The 21025-nt window shown below is 37.5% G+C and overlaps 1 protein-coding gene and 1 long non-coding RNA gene across 2 annotated transcripts in view; one reads left to right on the top strand and one right to left on the bottom strand.

Annotated features, from left to right (window-relative positions):
* LOC135329032 (uncharacterized) overlaps nt 1-2575 on the top strand; it is a 40198-nt gene extending 37623 nt beyond the window's left edge. The window contains exons 5-6 of the long non-coding RNA XR_010390182.1: nt 1943-2035; nt 2474-2575. This is a non-coding gene — a long non-coding RNA (uncharacterized LOC135329032). The remainder of the gene's footprint in view (nt 1-1942; nt 2036-2473) is intronic.
* OLFM3 (olfactomedin 3) overlaps nt 1-21025 on the bottom strand; it is a 73702-nt gene that overhangs the window by 26961 nt on the left and 25716 nt on the right. The window lies entirely within an intron of this gene.

Raw genomic sequence — 21025 nt, 5'->3', positions numbered from 1 at the left:
CCAGCGGTTTGGAAACACTCCCCTGTGCAATGGTCCTTTAATGGCAACTGCTGTGCATTTTCTGTATTTCAAAAAATAGCTTTCTTAATAGCTTACCTTAATATGAACATAAATATTAATGTGTTGTGCGATGGGAGCCGTTATATCTTCCTCTGGGGACAGAGACCCTGTAGCAAGACACCCTTGCAGTGTTTGCTCCATTTCAAGACAGAGAGGCTGCCCAGCCGTTGCCTCGGCACGCCGCAGGGCCCGGCGAGTGGAGGCGGTTTGAGCTCATGCGTCGTGGAGCTGGGCTCAAAGCTGCCTTTCGCGCTGAGGTGCAGATGGGTGTGTGCACGCAGGCTCTTGCTTTTTCCCTCTGCACATGAGGTCACTGTATAAACTAGTGTCATACAGGAAGTACACATACGTTCTACTTACACCAGCACTTGAAGAATCAACCATTACTACTTCCTAGAGCAGCAAGAAAGATGCAGAAAATGTAATCAAACATCGCTGAGTTCAGCTTTCAGCATTGATGTGTTTCTTTTTCCTCTTTAGGCTCACACATAAGTTGCATCAAACGTTAATGCAGAAATCTAAGACTGTAGAGTACATGTGAGAAGGCCACGTCACCAAAATGCTGAAGACTAGATGAGACAGTAGCGAGTTTGGTCCTTTCAGACCTTTAAAGCTCTAAGTAGTGTTGGAAAAGGGGGAGGAATTCAGAGCCAGTGACGCAGACGCATCTGCTGTTGCTAATGGAGTATTAGAGGGCCTCCTCTGTGGTCAGCGCACATTGCAGGCCGCTTCAGAAATACTTGCTTCTTATTGACTGCTCTAGTGTGTCACACAGGATGGCACCATGCCTAACCACGTACAATCAGGTGTAGACAGCGCAGTGTTTTAGAAGGCAGGTGAGAATAGGGCATTACCAAGAGTCTTCAGGTTATAGGGAGCAAAGAAATGACATTGCTTCAAATTTTAGGCTGACTTTTATCTATGGAGAGTTCTTCCAAGCCCCTGGTTTGTTTTGCTTTTAGCCTGCTCAGCGTGCCAATAAGGTAGGAGGGGTGAGAACTGTGCTGAGAAGCTCAGCTTAAGTGTTTAAGGGAAGCTGCTCTGTACTTTGCTTACGATCTCCCGAGGCAGTTGTGTAGTATAAGGAAGAAGTACAGGAGGAAATGTACTGATCGGTTAATATGATTATGGGTGCAGGATTGGAATTTTGATGTCCAGGACCTAAAAATGGGAGGAAAATATCCCGGACTTCTTTCACTAAAGAAACAGTATGCTCCTCAATGAGAAAACTTTACAGTTAGTTTAAAATCATTAAGATTACTGAGTGGTGGGGAAAAGGTTTGTTCTCAAAAAAGTCCTCCCCAGCATGCAAACGTATTTGCCAACTTTGCTGTGTTAAAACTGTTACAACAAATGATCCAAGGCTGGATGTTTGGCAAACAATAAGACAGCATATTCTAAATGTTTGATAACCCGAGATACCAAGAGCATAAGAGGAGCCAAGACAAAGCCCTTATGGTGTGTTGTGTATGTATATATAGACACGTTAATATGTCCATATGTTTAGACATAATAATTGCAGCCCTTATATTTATCTATGAAAATAGAATATCATTAAAATTTTATCTCCCCTCCCAAAAGAATAAGTGAACATGATTGAGCATGGTAATGAAATTCACAGGTCGGTTACTTAAAAAATCCTTACTTACGCTTTTTTTCACATCAGTATTACGTCTATGTTTTGTAAAATGTGGAATTCTAATTTTTTAAAATCTTCCTTTCAAGTCTCTGGATATTTTGGGTTTTTGGAGGGGAGATCTTTTAAATTGTTCTGGTTAAAGAGAAAATTTGGATACTGTGAGGGACTTCATTCATGATGAAGGAATGTCATTAATTTATTGCACAAATTACCATATTATTCCATTATCATTTTATTTTACAGCTTGTCTGTCTCTTTGGCCATCAGTAACCACTGAAGAGACGTGCTTATGGAGCTGCCGAGTCAGTCCTTTTGCTGAACTGTTGCACTTGATTGGTAATCTGTCAATTTCCTCAGTAATTCAATTTATTATTTCCAATATGAATTACATCTCATTTGGCATTGCATTGCATAATTTTCTAGTTTTATTGGGTTCTTCTGAAGTGCCTAGGCATCCTCTCTAGTCCTGACTAACATAAAAAAAATTCTGTCATTCATGAGTTTTATCACCTTTCTTTTCCCTCCCTTCTTTTAGAAGTTTAATAAGTACATAAATTCCATTAGTTCCAACACATTTCTTTGGAGAGTCATGTTATATTTCTTTTTTTACCACATTGAGCTGCAGCTGTTTATATTTTTGGTTTTCTTCCCTTAAATGTTTTCTAATCCACAACAGAACATATTTGTCCTCTCTGTTAAGGACAAATTCCACAGACAATAAAAGGCCCTTCAAAAGCCCAAACAGATTATAACTGCTGTTCATCCTTTATCCAGTGTATCGTCGACTCCCAGAAAGAATGCTCTTTGTCCAGGGGCACGGGATTATTCCTGACAGATGCCATGCCAGTTGATTCTTATCCTGGAATGTTCATTAAGGTATTTGAGAACTTTATTGTTTTCCAGCTAGTTTACCTACTGAAGTAAGGCTTGCTGATGTGTGATTCATGGTATTTCGCTAGTCACATCCTCAAAGATAGCATAGCAGGAAATGCCCCTCCAGTATTCTCGGCTGGTTGTATAATTTATTAAAAACCATATAGGTGGTATTTGCATTCCCTATGGCACTGGCGTTAGTTCTGCTACGCTCCAAAATAAGTGCCTAAGGGCTTTCAAGTGCACTTGTGCTGCAGTGCAGGGACATGCCTGCAGCTTTGAGAGGCATAGGCGAGCCTGCTAATGCAGCCCTAGCCCATGTACGGGCAGTAGTGCAGCTCCAGTGAAAGCTGCAGGAAAGTCCTCCCCGGGCTTTTGGCAGCCTTGTCCAATGGTGCTGCAAGTTTAATACCTAACCTGGGGTTGTTTACACAGGCTACGCCTTTCTTCTAGACAGGAACCTCATCTTTTCAGTGTAACATTCAATATTCAGTGTATCTAATAATCTTCATTTCATGCATCCATTTGTCAAATAGAAGCTTTGGAGTAGTATTGCAAGGGAACACGTCACTGAGAACATTGTATGTCTCTGAAAACAATTTTTTCCCGACCAGTGGAGACACTCACTGGAACTGTATTTTGTTTCTGTTAGTACTACAGAAATGTCCAAACCCCCTTTCTGCTAAGGAAATAAAGCTTCAAAATCATTTTAGTTGGTTTTATGCCATAAATATTTTAAGAAATTAAAAAATGGCAAGCAAATGTTAGAAAATTGTAGTGAGAAATATACCTGAAACATAAATACAAAGATCTTACTAGAAACTAAAGAATAACTGAAGAGTTATTCTCATCTAGTTAGAAAGTAGAAAGAAAACCTTACAATATTTTATGTCCACTCTGTGTTAAAAAACAAAAATTTACAATTTCACATTTCCAGTTCATGATATGCTGCTAAGACATAACTGTAGGAACAAAAACTAGAAAGCAACAGCAGTTCTAATATATGAACATTATTCTTTTTAAATAAGTTACGCTAAAATTTTCACTGGCATGGTAACTTCTTGTTTTCATAGCTAAATTCTCTTAAAGTCAGTGAAAGGTAAAATATTTTTATAGAAAGACTCTAGAAGCAATATTTTGCTCTCATGTAGAGGTACACAAATTTGTAACAATTTCAGTGTTTTCAGTAGAGTTGCTCTATACCAGCACTGTGATATTCAACTATTATATTTTCAATTATTATCAAGGTTGTTATATAAATGTTCTTACTTATTGTAATTACACGAGATGAGTCTCTGATATTTACTTTCACTTTGAGACCCTGTTAGACTTTCATAAGGGTTAAATGAAGCCTAATGTAAATGAGAATAAGGCCCAAAATTATGCACAACTGATGTATGATAACCTCCATACTGTAAAAAGTAATTAACCTCAGTATTATGAATCTCAATAAAGTAAATGTCTTGAGAGTCAGCAATATGCGAACATGTACAGACAAACATATTAAAAATGCGTACGTGCCTCCTAGTTGGGGAAAAAGGGACAGTGATTGTAAGGAAAGGGAAATAGTGAAGATCTGTAGCAGTTATTTAACCTTGATGTCAGCTTATGTAATGTGTGCAAAAACATGTGAGCCCACTCCTATATATTTCTTAGAATTCAAAAACATATTGATGGGTAAATGCTACAAAACCAGTTTGATTTGGTAGGAAAACATACTGACTCCTCTGTAAAGCCTTTGCCTAAAAGCTTGCATTTTGTGCAGATGGAGATCAAAGCAATGACACACTCATAGCTCAGATGTCTTAAATAGTTTCTTTTGAAGCAGTGCATAGACAGGAATCTTAAACCTCAGTAAGTTTGTACTTTGACAGGTTAGGTTTTGAAAGTAAGCTCATGCATAGAAGTCGAAGCTTCACTTGTTATAATGCTCTTTTTCTTCTATCGTGTCTATAGTTTTCTTTTTATTCATGTGATGTATTCTAGTGATGACTCAGTAAATTGGTTTCAGAAATGTGTGTTAGTGCATTAGTCATGTTCCCGAGCATTATTATTTATTCAGGTAAGTTTAATGCGTGTATAAAGCTAGTTTTCAGAATTTGGGTTACAGTTCAAATTCACAGAGCTGAGTGTGGACTGAGCAAGTGCAACTTTGCCTTTTCAACTGCCTTCTTCATCTACCCCTACATTTTTGTTCAACAAAAACCTCTGGCTTTGCAGTGTTACCTGAGAATAATAATATCCAGGTTCTCTTGTAACAGCAGATTCAGAGGAATGTGCCCATTCTGTAGAATATCCTCTTACCAGCACATCTTTATATATATAATAACATTCTCGAACGAGGCATCTCCACTGATAGTAAAAGGATCGGGCAAGGGATTATTTTAAGTCTGTGGTCCAGTACATGCTTCTAGTCTTACTGTGCTGTTGAGGTGACATTCTTCCTGAAGTGGTCTTAGCTATCTCCCTGTTCGTTTTACAGGCTTTGCGGAGCTCTAGGACCCTTTGAATGGAGGAAGACATTGTTCTTAGAGAGCATTTCCATGTTTTCTTCCCACGTATCCTCTTGTGTTCAGTTGCTGGCAGTTCCCAAGTGTAGAGAGTGACAAATAATGTCTCTGCAGTGGATTTAGTTCATGATGTGAATGGTCTGGAACTAGGAGGAGGCTGAGTAGTGTGCTTTTGGGAAAGTCTGCAGCTAATTGAACAGCTGAAATTGAAAAAAAAGGGCAAGGAAGGACTTACTGAAATGAAACAAAATCTTGTTTTCAGTTAATTTCCTGCCACTTTAATTTTCAATAACATATATATAAGATTCTCAGTAAAACTTCACAATTTCATTTCCTCAGATGTACAATATAATGATGGATCTAGTCGGAGAAAAAAGAGTTTAGTGGGATCATCCTTTTCCGTTCTGTTTCTTTTATTTCTCTGGGTGATCAAGGTTACTCACGCTTATTTTAAAAGCTTCTTTTCTAAAATATAAGGAGACATTTAATTATTTATTAGACAATGACTGAAGATTGTGCAAAGAATCCTTTTCACCTCAGCAGAGACTGAGAATCTGCGTGCTTTGAAAAATACAGGGATCTCTCCTGTTGGCATGAACAGCCACAGACTAGCAGGGCAGGTTGTGGACGGGCCTGGGCCTGGAATTGGTTGGGCATGACAGTTACTGCAATTTGGATGCTCTTTTCAAAAACGCAGGGGCTGGATATAAGGATTTAGGCATAACCCCTCCTGGAATACTCCTCATGCTTTTTCTGTTGAGGGAGTGAACAAAGCCTCATTCATGCTGGCAGGATAAATTAAATAAAAAGGAACTTAGTTCTTCTAAGGTATTCAGCAGCTGAAATCCACCACCAAGGCAGATCATATGTAATCCTGGAGTAGGGCTTGAGCCGTGAAAATCAGTGAGTTCTGTTGTGGTTTAATAAACTGAGAGGTTTCAAAGGGCTCTGAATGCAAATAAATGTCATAAAACAGAGAAATTCCTTACTCAGAACAGAGGTCCATCTAGACCCTCTGCAAATGGCTGAACTTTCCTCTGGTTGATGTACGCTTCAAGCTTTTGGCAGTCAGTGGTTACATACCCCTAAACTGGAGGTTGCTTGTGGACTGTCATGTTTAGTGGTAGATTTGTGCAATCCCTATTTAAAATCTCCCTGATTCTTTGCAAATGAGAACAAAAACAGACATGTGATTGAGAAACAAGTAGAAAAGTTTGAAAACCAAAGACTACACTTGTAAAAGTGTGATTTTGGCTTTTGGATAAGACTAATGGCTATGTCTCTCCATGTAAATGAAACAGGCTCACGGGATGGGGTTGGGCACTGGCTCATAACTAACCATACTGTTCATTATTAACGCACTCCCTGATAACCTTTATGCCTGGGCATGGTTCAGAAGTTGGACAGGTTGGACATGGTCACTGTATTTCAGGGAGGAAGAGAGTAGTCTTGGTGTGTGGAAAGGAGCTGTGCTGTGCCTTGGGGTCAAGGGAGCAGTCCGTGTCCTTTTTTATTTAGTAGTAGGGATGTACTCGCATTTTGCCAAGTGCTGTCTTTCATAACTGTCAGCAAGGAAACGATCTCCTGTTGTTTGATTTCTGCTGTATTCTAAAGAACAGGTCTTTGTCTGTTCTTTGTAAATAAGCAGGTTTGCATTATAGAAACACTTGGCTTCATCCTTTATTTATTTCCTGATGCAGATAATTGTCAAGACTATAAGCTGACTAATGAAAAAGTGAAAAGGGGAGAGTTATCCTTTGACTTGCCCTTCACCCTCCCATGTTTGACATGTGGTCATATCCTCCATAAGGATGAAATATGGAAATTTATCCAGAAGTCTAAACAAGGGCTTATTTCTAGCAGTCTGGAGTTCCAAGGCTATGCTACCTTTAGATACTACCCAAATTTCATAGGGTTAACTAGCATGGCACTGGTAATAGCATTTAAATGTTGTAGCATGTTCCTGTTGGAATTCTATAACAACAGTAGCATTAACAACATTTCCTGAGAGATGAATCTGTCTTTCAGCAGGCAGAAAGACAGAAAGAAAATTATGTGGCTTTTCAGAAAGCACTGCATGTTTCCTGCAAAATCCTCAGCAGATCAGATTTTGAGAAGGTGTCTCATTATAAGTGACTCCATTTTTATTATATATTGTTTCTCAGCACCATTCTGGAAGGACTTCTTCACTTTTGGACAGGGATGAAAGCATACAAGGAGTTTATGTGAATATTGAAAAATCCCAAGGGCATTCTTTCATGCAAGACAGAGGTGTTAATCTGAGCACGGTGGCCAAATTCCAATAATTCTAGTTAATTACGTTCTGTCTAGCAAACGGCTTCCTGCAGTTTCAGCTGGATACTGTAATCTGTCCTAAAGTGTTGTATAGTGCTTTGAATACAATTAAACAGCTGCAGTGTTTCACCTCAGAGATGGCTATATTTCAGTAGTGGGTAAAATGAGCCGTGTTTAATACCACAAAGCATGATTCGAGATCAAAGACACAATAAAATACTTTTATTTTTAAATAGGTGTATAGAAAGCAAACACTTATTATTTTGCAAGGCTGACAAAATCATGAAGGTTTTTGATTTGAACAACACTAAGAACTAACCATATTTATTTGGACATGTATTGAAATTCTATTGCGGAAAAATAATGCCAACCTCATTGAAATTTTGACATACTATATAGATAGTAGCCATTTTTATTTCCTATTTATCTTTTACTGAATAGAAATAAAAGTTCTAAAGCATATTTCATTTTAAAGGATTTACTTGCTCAGTTTTTGAAGTTTGCCCTTTACCCTGTTTTCTGTCTTTGAGAGCATCAAACCAGGCATTACTGCTCCAGGCGGCTGAGCAGGTTTCGCGGCCATGCATGTGAGTGAGTGAGAGTGTCCCCTGCCGGCCTGCTAAAGGGCCTAATCCGAACAGCAACTGAAGGAGTTTCTCATGGGTGAGGAATCGGTTTTTCAAGTTTGAAGCTCCGAGGTTCCGTTCCCAGCCCTTAGTGAGCGAAAGAGAAATTTATAAAACTGTGGCTGTTGTCTCGAAGATATTACCTTATGAGAAATACACTTTTGTAATGCACAGCAGTGAGCAAAAGCAAATGTAAACATGAAAAGCATAGAAATGTGTCCCAAATTTTGTCAAGATTAGTGCTCTTACCTCTCATGCAGCAATGCTGCCTTGTACAAATAACTCCAAAGCTACATAAGATGTATTTTTATCTTGGCTACCGATTTCCTGCAACAACAAAATGTCGACGTTTGTAATATTTGATATGAATGAATGAGGTGTCTGCACATGGGTGAGAGGTAAGATTGTAAAAGCCAGTTTGAACATGAATAGTTTACAGCAACTTTGTAAAAGGAAGAAGAGGAAGACAGAGGCAAAAATGGAGCTATACATACTGAGAAATACTTAATGGTGAGATAGTGGGGATTGCTGCCTCTGGGCTCCTAACATATCATTTGAATGCAACAAAAGAAAGATACCTAGAGGAAAGGTAATCGAAAGTGCCTTTTATAGACTTCGTGTTTGCACATGGGACAGTGGCAGTCATGCCTGTGCCCACGCTCACACCAGTAGTTCTGTCACATCAGGAATACTGGTTGCTGTGTGCGGGCTGATTCCCTTGAAACTTAACAAAAGCGTGAAGTGCTAAGAGTTGATTTTAAAGGACAGCATGACATTCCCATCTACTGGAAAAAAGTTCATTGAAAAACTCAGTATTTGCTATTCAAAAACAGTGGTTTAATTGTGTTTAAAGAGTTCCTAATTAATGGTCTGACCAAAAGTTTGCTAAAGCCAGCAGAAAACTCTGTTGACTCCCTTAAGCTCTGAGTCAGGTTGCAGATGTAAGTCAAAACAACCAGGGCAAGTATTCAGTTCCAAAAGTTTAAAATGAGGTTTCCAAGGTTACTCACACTTCACTGCAAATTCTCAAGACTAACTCTTTGAGCATTTTTGTTGATAAATGCATTCTTTGCAAAAAATAAACAGGGCTTATTAGCACAATGTAAGCAAATTCATCCATGTGCCTGAGTCAGCACTGGGAGAAATACTGAACAGTATTTTTGCTTCTGTATTTCAGAATAGGTACCTGTTATATATTGTGAAGTTGTCAGTGTTGATTCATATGTGTATACATTTTCCAGATGATTTCATTGGTTACCCACAAACAGATGAGGTACGCAGGATGTTGTATAGCACAAGATGAACTGGTTAAAATCCTTAGTATCAGAAGTTGCCTCTTTTCCTGGACTAGTAGGGCCACTCTACTTCGTACGGCTTACGATTTTCCAAGATTCCAGGCCCAGCAAGAGTCCCGGACAGCTATAGATGTCCATGTTGTTTTGAAAGAAATCATTCATGATCTGACTCCCCTTCCTCTCCATTTCTACCAGCAGTTTGCTTTAGATGTGACTGACATACCACTTTGCTGAGGCTTAGCATTTTTAACATTAGCTCGATGCTCAGAAAAATCTATATGTGCAATAGGTAGCAACTCAGGAGAGACCATTTCTTATTGATTAGAAAAGAGGTGTATACATTGGAAGTACTCTTAAAATTAGGCACAGAAAATTAAGAGACCCAAGGTAAATGCTGAGATAAATGTAGACTATTTCTTCAAACTTCTGGAAAATAAAATCTGGAGAGAGAGTCTAAACAACTAGATTCCTGATAAGGTTATTTATTTATAACTATGTGGCTTGCATGGTGGTACTTAAAATAATTATATTAATATTGCATTAATCATTAATTTTTAACACAATGTTAGATAAGGCCTCTTATATTTGCATTTCACACTGTGTTTGTAAGAAATAGATGAGAAAGAATATGTCAGGAAATACCCAAGTGATAAATAACCCTGGAAGATTCAGAGTTTGATAGAGCTGCTTTGGTGAATATGATATATTCAAAACAAATTTCCAATAGACATAATCTCAACTGCCTGCTATATTATTAAAGGTGAACATTTAAAGTTTTGACTTGGCAAGCACATCGCCTGCTATGAGTGGAATGTAATTCCGTCTCACCTCTCACAGTGTCTTTTAGTTCTTTTTTATCCTAAAATTTTGAACTGGTGGTGATTCCTGTGACTCACACTTACAAAAACAAAATACAGTGGTATCAGTACAGGTCTTCATTACCACGTTTAATAATGGAAGGAGACGTTAGTCTATCAGTGCTTGTGATTCTTCACCCTACAATGTGTTATCCTTTTCCCCCCTTTTTAATGCATGTCTAAAACAGGTATTAAATGCTGTTCTTTGTGTTGGGAAGTTGTGGTCTCAGACTAATGATGAGTGATTCTTCAGTTGTTGCAGCAGCTGGGGAGGCCTGGGGAGATGGTTAGGCTTTGTGGTGTTTTGCAGTGAAGCAGTGGAATAGCTGATACAGGCTATGGCAGTGGAAGAGAACAAACCTTTTATAACATAGTAAACAGTTCTGACATCAAACTGATGAATGACTTTACACATACAAAAGGCTCACATCTGAGCTTTCAAATGCAAAATAGTCTAAAAAAACCTGTACACAGCATGTCATATTACAGGCATTCTTTTAAAGTGGCATTTTATGACCAAGGAAAAGAAACAAGGTCATTCCTACTTATGAAATAATTGGAATTTCACAGAGTTTTGGGGGATTCAGTAAACTGACAACCGAAGGATATAAATGATGAATGATGAAGACTCAGATGATACCACGAGAAGCATTCTGTTTACTGACATTCCCCACACAGAGTGTAACCTGCATGTTTAAAATTTCTTTTCAACAATTTAATACTAAGGCTATTTTTTATCATCCCCAGCTGCTTATTCCTCATGTGCAGTCTTAATCCTCTGTTTATAATAAAAATAAAAATGGCAAAGAGGACTATTATAGGAGAAATATGAAATGTGTGAGGAGCAGGTATTGATGAATAGTTTAGCACCAAAGATTTCAAATCGAGAGAAAAGTGTTTCTGTCCAAAAAAAGTTAAATGCAGGCATTTTTCTTCCTAATTAGAATTAGGGGGAATTCACCAACTAAGAATCACCAAGTCAATGAATCTTTCAATGACTGCTGGGCTACGTGGCTGTGAGGAATTAAATTCACAGGCAAAGCTTATGAAGTTTTATATGCAGTTTTAGATCTAATAAAACAATTTGTAAGCACCAAGATTTTGGTTAATAAGGTTGTTTACAGAACTTTCTAGACTTGGTGTTAATTTTACAGTGAGGATTACTGCTAATTCATTAGCAACTGACTGAGAAATTTAATAAAAGATTTCTACAAACCTCGTAATTCACTTCTGCAGCCCAGCTAACATAGTAATGCAGAATGTGAAGAAACTATTTGCTCAAGGGCAAATGATCATTTTGGACACAAAATTTGTGCTGGAGTTTCTGAAAGGTCTTTTCAGTCGAAACCACTGTAAAGGTCATGAGGTGAGACCTCTTAATGTTGAACAGCACACAACATTTTGAAGGTAAAGTCACTATATCCTTCACTTCTGTTGAAACCTGAATGTTTGCAGAGGAAAAGAAATTTTAATTCATTTCTGTGATGTCACCATATCTTTAAACTAAACTATAGCCAATGAATGTGACTGCCTCTAAGCAACTCCCTTGAGACTTAAATAAATTACTTGGATTTCACAGAAGTCTCATGCTCTCTGGTATATACTTTTCTGTAATTTAAAAGGAAGAAACCTAGTCATAGAGTGGAGTATAGAATATAGTATTCAAGATCCAGATACATAAATATAGTCTTCTTACAGCCAAACCATACATCTGTCAGTCCTTCATACACTGAAAGTATCTGAGAATATAAATAGTCCTTACCGTAAGAAGAGGAATGGCTCGATGCCCATATTGATACTTTGATTGTCAACAGAGAAAATCTCTTAAATTGTGTCATCACTATTGCTGGAGCTAAAGTACAACTTCTTTAACTGTGGGAAAGCATTTTGCTGTAAGGTTTTTGTGAACTGTCCTCAAGTATTATGTGTCATAATCATGCCTTTCATAAACAAATAAGGCATCCTAATGTTGGTTTTCACAGTGAGCAGGAACACTTGAATTTTCATCTGGAAAGCCATTATGTCCTTGTTTATATACACATCAGAGACACAGTGTGTGTTCTATGTGACATGTTGCTTAATGGGGTGAAACTGTCTTCTTTCAGCACCTCGATAATAAGAGAGAGGTAGAAAATGCTGTACAGAAGTAGATCTTATATTTTCAGGTTTAGTTTAGGAGGAGTCTTTTTAAGTATTTAATGGTTGCAGTGAAACCTATGTGAATCTCCTGGCTGCTTTTCTCTTCATTCAAAATCTTAATTCCAGTTGAGAACAGTGGAGATGGTTCACTCGTCTTCTGAGCCACATCTGGAATTCTATTTGCTACCTTTTATCCTGAGCTGAGTAAAAACATATTAGGATTATATTTTTGAATTGTATGTGAACCACTGAGTACTTCCAAAATGTCCCATAGGGAAATGATTCAAGAACAGAATGAAATACATCTTTTCGGGCACTTCTAAATGTAAGGGGGTTGTTGATTGCTGTTGAGTTTAAAATATTTAGTATTTGAAACCTAATAAAATTATCATAGCTTTCCTTGCCTAACCTGCATTTATTTTTAAAAAGTTCAGTGTTTATTTTTAAACTATTCAATGTCAGCAGAGGGAACAAATGAAAAAAACCCTTTGAACATCTGGGGTATAGAATAAATACATAGTTTTTTCTCCAACCTGCCTTGCAGATTTGAGTTTCATTTTCTGCAGTCATAGATTCCAGTAGATCCCTGTTTCATATTATATGCTTGTTACGCACACAGAATTTTTATTGGCAGTAGTGGAAACTCCACTCATGAAACAAGCGTAGAAAATACAGTATTAATCTTGCATACAGATACCTGAGCTGCAGTGCAGCTTGCAGAAAATGCTGGTTAAACTGTAGTGGACTATCAGCTCCCTTGTTCACAGGCAGCATTCTGTTGGGAGCCAAAGGAATTTCTTCCACATTCATTTGCAGAAGTGAGCAGTAAATTGCATGTTTAATGAATAAGCATGTGCTTAATTTTGACCACTGTAAAATATCATTTATATGACTATTCCACCAATGGCAAAGATTTAGTTGAAGATTACACTTTGGAAAGAAGGTGAAGAATATTTCTGCATGATATGTCTTTAAACTTATCAGTCACACCTGGTAACCTCTGCTTTGAAGCAGCAGATGCTATATTCAGAGATTTTTAAGGCACTCAGGCAGAACTGTAGCAAGACATTTTGGTGCCAGGGACAAAATGGCAGTTTGGTGCCCCTGCTGCAGAGTGGCCGTGGACAGGACCCCTGCGCCCCCCAGCCTCGCGTGCAGGCTGCCAGGAGAGGCAGGCTTGCTCGGCCGGTGCTACCGCCTTGGCTGCTGCCTGTCTCTCACGTTTGGCATGTTCCTGAGAGGGGAATGTAGCTCGTCTCGCCACCGCTTTTCCCCAGAGGTATCAACATGGGACTCTTGGCCCATAGTCAGGAGTGCGGGGGCTGAAGGGTCAAAATGGCAAATGTTTAAAGCTTCTATAATCCTGTGTACTTCAGGGTTATCAGCATTCAGACTGATAAGAGATTAGCTGTAAGGAAGGATGGATATGAAGAAGGAACAGATACTTAATTACCCACTGTTAAGGTAACCCAGAAAACCCTGTGTACTTTGCAAGTTGTAGGTAAGGTGCTCTTCCAGTTTTGAGGTCTGATTTGCCATTCCGCTTTTTAATGGGTGTAATGCAGAAGTGGTTAGAACTATAAAGGTCTTTTCTGCATTTTACAGCAGTGTGTCCTGATCAGGTGAAAATTCTGTTCTGAGCTATTTGTCTTGCATTAATGTCTTCTCAGACAAGGTTCAGATTTCCTGGCACTGAACACATTACCAACTATAGAGCAACTTTTTAAAGGCACCAAGAGGTTAAACCATAAGAGCAAAGACTATTATTAACGTGAAACTGGAAAAAAATGATAACATCTTAGCCAATTTGTCAAGGTACTGGCATCGTTAAGGCTATCAAATAGCAATAAGAAAGCACTAACTCCCATCATCGTTAGCCTTGGAGATCAGTTTTAATTTTATAACTAAAATAAAATGATTTAGAATCTATATAAAAAGAGATGGTTTGAAAGAAATAGCAACATGCTGAGGAAAATAATTCAGAGGTCAAAACTGGGAAGCTAAAGAAACCATATATCACAGATAATTTCTTGTTAATTTTTTGCTTTTGATGGACTAGCAAATTATTGTTTGTTTTCTTATGAATATAGCACATAGTGTGTCACATATATGAAGAAAAGTGATGCTAGATGGAATCCTCAGCCGGTGCTTACAGACAATTTTGTATTTTTGGGGCCAACTGGGACAATTTGCAAGAATTAGTTTTTTTTTCTCTTTAATGAAACATACAACGCAAAAAAAAAAAAAAAAAAGAAAAAGAAAGTGAAAGTACTCTGAATTTAAAACATGATTGCTCCCTGTGTTCTTATTTCTCACAATTTTCTTGTAGTAGAGGGGGAAGAAAAGGGCCAAAGGAACAAGGAAGGTAGAAACAATAATGCATGAATTAAATGATCTGTTACTAATTACAAGAAAAAATGCATAATAAATAAACAGATAATTTCAAAGGCATTGGCTTTATCAATAGAAACAAAAGTCAATAAACCAGTAACTAGCACCTTCTCTCCTATTTTAGACTGTTTAGGAAACAGACTTTGCAGATTTTAAATTTGCTGCAACGGATGACCACTTCAGGCTGAAGGCTGTTAATGGTATTTTTCTAAATTATCTCCGCTGGGAGCTCTATTTCTTTTACTGCCACACATACATTTTCCAGATAATGTAAGCCATTTCCTGAAGGACACTTCAACAAAACTCAGCTTGAATTTATGCCACATTTTCCTGGAAAAATTTAAGTGGAGTTTTAAAATAATGTACTAAATTTTAGCTCTGGAGTAACTTAATTAAATGACAGTCACTTTGTAACCGTTTTTTGCTCATTATAGTGCAATAATCAAAATCATTTTAAAGGTGAAGTGTGACTTGCATGATTTGCACAAGATGTTTATCACAATTCTTTTTGGCTTGGATAGATTATCTTTACTCATGTTAACCTGCCTTTGGCTTGTGAGATTTTTGGTTCATTTCTAAGTGTGCTAAGCGTGCAGATGAGTTATTGTCACAAATGCGGAGATGATGCTGATAAAAGGTAAGCTCAACAGATAAAGTTAGTGAGGTGCATGTTTTTTTCTTCTGTAGTATGACATCCATATTCTGGACTGATACTGACCAAAGCTGTTCAGTTCTGTCAGCTGTCTAATGGCTGTTACACTGTACCTGCTGTAGGTGTACAAATATTAACATCATAAATGTGCCAGAAGGACTTCCAAAGCAGAGAGCGAGCTTTGGGCAGCCCCCAAATGTGTGTGTTATAGCCTCTGTTTGTGCTGCTGTTCTGCTCCAGCATGAAGTAGTAGTTACCTTTGATTATGTGTCTTTTAAAAAAAGAATTGAAACACTATTCTTACAGTTTCTGAAAATCTCAGCAAAAGCCAAGAAAAAAGACTGAATAATCTAGTTATAAAATTATAATCAGAACTAATGGTTTTATTGGAAAAGTTTAGCTTCTGATTATGTTTTCAGCATTTAACAAAATGGATTTTCAAAATACAAAGTATTTCAGCTGGGGGAAACAGTCAGGTTTTGGATTACAAAAGCTGCTCTTTAAGATCTGAAAAGCAGTAGCAATCTTCAGAATCTCAGCTGGTTTTTAATTTTGGAGATTGTTGTTGCCACTTCAGACCTGAAAAAGAGCTTGTATTCCCAAGGAACAGTTTCTATATATATAGAATTTTTTTCAGTGATGTCAAAGAATGGGTCTAGCAAAAAAACCCAGATTTCCCCATGAAATTACTGCAATCATGTCTCTATACGTGAGTATAGACATCACGGCTGCAGGAACAGTACTGCTACAGCATGGAAGCTGGAGTGACACTCACTGCTGTTCTCTAGTTATGACTGTAGTGGACTTCAAGTTACTTCCTTTAAAGTCTCAAAATGCAAATAATTAAAAGTCTTATTTAGAAAATAAGCTATTTTAAAATTATGGTACACATTTGCAAAATAATTGCAGGCTTGTTATTTAAAGGCAAAAATTGGGAGAATTGAGACTGAGTATTGCTTCTTAATATAAGAGATTGAGAAGTTTAAATCTCTCAGTAGCAGAATACAGAGTAACTCTGCTCAGCTAGTTTAGCACAAGTAAAAATGTCATATTAATTTATACTGCCTGAAGGAATGCAGCGTGGCAGGATTTTATAGTAAAAAAAGACAGTTTTTTTTTCTGATCTGAATAAAAACATATGTGATAGCCTAGAAAATGTGCACTGGTATGTTTAGGTGTATGTTTATACACCAGATGTTGTTTTAAAAATACGAGGCATCACATCTTACAACAATTATTTTTTTAAAAAGGATAATCAGTGCATGGTCACAGTATGTAGCTATATTTTAGGCAGGGTAGCAAAAGCTATGCCACAACAGATGAAACATCTGATTTTGTTCAAAAACAGTCAGTCAGCTCCATCCTCAACAACATTCTCCAACGAACATGAAGTTTAAAAATTATAAGAGAACTTCTCAAATAATGATATTCACTTAGCAAAGAATATAGGAAACACTGAAGGACAAAGCTTAGCCATTTGGAAACACATTGAAAGAGAACTATATTGGGACTTGTTATATGATTTCTGTTGTGCAAACAGATGTTGTAATTAAACAAGGACTGTATTTCAAATTAATAGAAGAGCATAGAAATATGGAATTTTAGAGAGCCATATAAATATAATTTGCAAGGATATGCAGATCATTTAAAAAACGTGAAAAACTCATTTCCTAAAGATCACAAAATAAGAAAAGGAGATTTGCGTTATCATGGAGACACAAAAGTCCATGGTCCCATGTCCCATGGTGACCCAGCTGTACCTGAATTTCTTCCAGGCAAGAGGAAATTCAAGAAATAAGGTGATGTGGAACTTGTGATGCACATTAATATAAATGCCATAGATATAGATATGAAAATGGATGAGGAATTACACTTACTAGTGAAAAAAAAAAAAGATCTAACAGCAAGAGAAAATAACTAGTGGTGACTGTCAGAAACCAGTAAAGGTAAAATACCAGATTGCCTATGCAAATTTTTATGTGATAGTTGATCATATGGAATGTGGATGGATGTTTATTCAAAGTAACCTATCACTGGACATTTTGTTAAACAAAGTGGATATGAGAAGAAATATTTTGGAAAGCTGCCTTTTAATTAATTGTTAGTATTTTAAAGAAACAAGTACCTAGGTTGCAAATGACACTTTCAGCAGAGAGCTTGCAAATTGGGTCACTGCACATATACTCAGTGGTTTATTAGTAATTTGAATGGATATTTAGGGCAGCAAAATATATTCTCATTTCAAAGGGTTTAGAATAAATACCAGCTTAGATGCTTTAATACTTCTGAAAAATTGGTAGAGGCTTGAAAAGTCTTTAGTTCATTGTTTAAGAAGGTACTGGATATTGCCATGTTCTAAAGCAAAAGTGATCCTATGGGAATGATTCAGAGTCTGGGAAAGTAGACCTTACAAACATGCTTGACTAGGGACATTCATGCAACCTTTTTTTATTCTGGAATCTAACTGCACGTTTTACTGCTGCCAATTTTCATGTTTATTTATTGTTAAGATATATGTGTATGAAATGTACAGAAGATGCTGTTTGCAGTAGATGTTTTCTGATTCTTCAGGAATTATGGTTATAGTTTCTTAAGCACTACAGATTGCCAACTTTATCCTTAGCAAACTGTTTTCTTGAACTGTATCATTGGTTTAATAAATGACCTCTTTGTACAACTTTTGCATGATTTATTTACAAAGAAGCACTCCCTTAACAGGTATTAGTTGTTTGTGTTACAGCTTGCTTTCTGAGTTTAGAACAATTGATTGCAGAGTCAGATTCCCAAATCTAGACCTCTTTTAGGCGAATTCTGGGTAATTCAGATCTGGCTCCAGATTCAGATTTTCCTTTCTTGCTAGCAAGGTTCAATACCTAGTTTGAACTGCGAGAGCTGTAGCATGAGGATACCTGTATTAAGAAATGCAGGCATCTGAGCATGGACTTGGATTTGTTAAATCCTTCTTAGTATGGACTTTCCTAGTAGTCCCTTGAAGGTATGATTAATTGCTTTTAAATAAAGGGTTGGACTGTGCAGTATGTTCAGAGGCATCAGCAAAACATAAAGCAGTGTCCCATAGCCCACAGGGACCTTTGAAGAGATATTTTTCCTCAATAATTTTCATTCCTTCTGTGAACTCCCAGGTGTACAGGAAAATGTCATGGCCCTAAATCCCTTGAGCTGATCAGCAGTCCCAGAGACGCACAGAATATAAGGAATTTGTAAATATTTCTTTTAAAATATGAGATGTCTTATATAAGTGAGTGGGATTGGGTGATATTATCCCTTCTCGATACATATAGTTAACTTAAAGCACACAGGAAATGAAATGGTGATAATGGTAAGGCCGAGGTAAACGGCTTCAAGTGGGTTAATATAGCAACAGCTTGATCATAGGTGAGAAAGAAAGTATGTCTTTGACTCCTGCAGGCTGGGATGGGGTGCTTTTCTCAAGTCTGATGTGGGATCATAGACAGTTTACATCTGAGACACCATCAGAGCAAGGAGGTGGAGTGGAGGAGCTAGGAAAGGACTGGCTTATGCAGGAGATGAGAGAGAGCAGCTTCAGCGGAACTGCTTTTTATTGTGCTCTAGCCGTAAAGTTGGAAAGCTAAAGTTGAATGTATAAAGGTTACCCATACTACCTAGACACAAAGGCCATGTATTGTTTTTACTCTTTCTGTACTTTTTGCCTGGGAGAAACTAGTATTTAATTTGGCAGGTGTTGTTCCTGTATGCAAGTTTATACTGTCCTGGACTTGGCAAGAGTGCTGGAACCAAGTGAAACCAGTATGGGAATTAAGGTTGGGAATTGGGAGATGCAGGCAAGAGATTCACCGCAAGAATAGGCAGATCTCTTGCTTTGACTCAAAGTAAGGTATTAGAAGTCAGATGCATTAAGGATGCATTCAGGAGGGATTGAGTGGAGTCTCCAGGGCAGCTGGCTTGGCAGTCATAAGAATGCAATTATAAGGGCTTTTAGTGGGGTGGAAATGTCCAGTTTCCCCAAAGACCAGTCTGGCTTAGAAATGCAGACTTTCTGACTTCATATTCTAATGCTTACTTCACAAGATACCTTGTTTCTCCATATGTAATGAATTGGAAACAATTGTGTTTCAGTGCACAAAATGCAGTACTGCTCCATTACACAAAACAATTCTCCAGGAATTTACCGAATAGAAGAAGAGAGAACAGGCCCTACAATCTATAACGAAGAATTTCAAGTTTTAAATATTAGATAACTAGAGAGAAGATAATTAAACATATTACCCATCACAATCTGGATGGAGAATCTGAATAAAATAGCTTGGCTAAGATGACTGTATAGATCCTTTAAAAATGAAATAGGAATGGAAAGGACTGACAGTTGGGAATATGATGGTCAGTATCTTTGAAAATAATACCTGCAGGAGAATGTGGCTTATCAGATGTTGAAGGACAGAAGATAAATTTAATATTACTTAAGGCCGTTGCTTATGCCAAAAGTATATGAACTACAATGTAACTGTAACACATTATCTGTATTATATGCCTATTATATTATACTGTTTTACGTGTGTGAATGCATTATACATGTAATCAATAAGATAAGAGTGTTTCAGTGTTCTGCCCAGAGAGTTACCTTACTGCACAAAGTCAGTCAGTTTTTAGTAGTTAGGAAGAATCTAGTCATAGTCTATATTCACAGTATAAGTTACATCTTCTGGGTTAGGACACAGTAGTGGGCAAGCGGAAGAAAACTCCTGCAACTGAAAATTGAGCCCTTTCACAGGGAGAACAAAACAGAAGACTAAGAACTAAGACTGTCATAGTTCAAGAAACAGGCACTTGCTAGTTTATATTAGGATGCTTTGGGATTGTTAAGCTGGCCTGAGCTGGCTGAGAACGGATGTCTCAAAATGAGGAGATCTCTAGGTTATATAATTTGACTCCTTTGCTCACTGTCTTCCTGGACCTCTCAGGCAAACACGGGTTGGCATCGTAGGCTACAGTCAGCTCTGATTTATGTTAGGATGAGCAGGTTCTCTTGGCAACACCAAAGACTGGAGTTGTGCAAGTGATTTATGATCATACTAGCCCTTCTCCTCTGGTCTTTTACTGGGTACATGTCAGCAGTTCCTGAAAAATGAACCTGTAATCTTTAGGAAATTGCAGCAAAAATGCCAGGTTCTAGTGTTACAGTACAGTTTTAAAATAAAAAAGTTTGGCCTGTTGCTGTTTCTTCTGAGTTTCTTAGCAATAGTAAAGGAGGGTGCAAATATCACTAAAAGACCTTGTATCCATCCAGTGGTGCTTTCTGATTGTTTTTATTCCGTGCATGAATTAACTACCCTGCTCAAGTCTGATTTAGTTTTATTGAAGCACAAGGGAATTTAAAAATGAATGAAAATTCCTACAACTAGTCCCTAGTGAAACCTCTTTCATTCCAGTCAACAGTTGGAGAGAATTTCCTGCCACAAACTGACTGTATTTCATCAATGAAATTCTAGTAGAAAACCTCTTATCTTACCATATGGAGCCACTGATTATTTATGCAGCATCAAAGTATTGCATTTAATATTGTTTTTTTTCTTCTTGTGATACAGATTCATGGATATTTTGTAATTAATGGAATATGCTCAAGAATGCTAATATGTTTTCTGCCTCTGTGCCTGAAGTGGTATATATATTAGTATATGTAAATTATGA

This window comes from Dromaius novaehollandiae, chromosome 8 (assembly GCF_036370855.1).
Source record: "Dromaius novaehollandiae isolate bDroNov1 chromosome 8, bDroNov1.hap1, whole genome shotgun sequence".
NCBI classification, from domain to species: Eukaryota; Metazoa; Chordata; class Aves; order Casuariiformes; family Dromaiidae; genus Dromaius; species Dromaius novaehollandiae.
Note: the sequence above shows the minus strand (reverse complement) of the source record. Positions and strands in the feature narration are given on the sequence as shown.